This window comes from Tarenaya hassleriana, unplaced genomic scaffold (genome assembly GCF_000463585.1).
Source record: "Tarenaya hassleriana unplaced genomic scaffold, ASM46358v1 Cleome50, whole genome shotgun sequence".
NCBI lineage: Eukaryota > Viridiplantae > Streptophyta > Magnoliopsida > Brassicales > Cleomaceae > Tarenaya > Tarenaya hassleriana.
In genome coordinates this window covers 758424-759160 of record NW_010967708.1, presented here as the reverse complement: position 1 = coordinate 759160, position 737 = coordinate 758424, and positions in this window count along the sequence as shown.

Genomic DNA, 737 nt, shown 5'->3' with positions numbered 1-737 from the left:
TTTATCCCTTCATATGCATCAACCAGAGTCCATACTTGGTTGTCTGACATGGATTGCATCTCAGACTTCATAGCCTCGCGCCATTTCTCGGAGTCGGGACTCGCCATAGCCTCTGGGTATGTGGTAGGCTCGTCATGTTCTAATAACATGAGTTCCTCATTCCCAGTGACGAGAAATCCATATCTCGTTGGCTCTTGGCGAATCCTGCCTGATCTCCGAGGTTCACTTGACAAAGGTTGAGTCACAACGGGCAGTGTAACAGGTTGAACTTCTTCAACTTGTTCACTCGGCTCAGCATCTACTTTCTGCTCTCGAACTTCCTCAAGTTCGATCCTACTCCCACTGACTCTTTTGGAGACGAACTCTTGCTTCATAAAAGTCGTATTCCTGGCAATGAACACCTTGTTCTCTGCCGGAATGTAGAAGTAGTAACCCTTAGTTTCCTTAGGGTAGCCTACAAATAAACACTTATCAGATTTGGAGGATAACTTATATGTCATCTGACGCTTCACATAAGCGTCGCAACCCCAAATTCTGACAAACGATAACGCGAGACGCTTCCCTGTCCATATCTCATATGGTGTCGTTTCAGCCGACTTCGTTGGACTCCTGTTCAGCAGATATGCAGCGGTCTCTAAAGCATAGCCCCAGAAGGACTTCGGAAGATCTGTCTGACTCATCATAGACCGAACCATGTCTAACAGTGTTCGGTTCCTCCGTTCAGACACGCCGTTCCA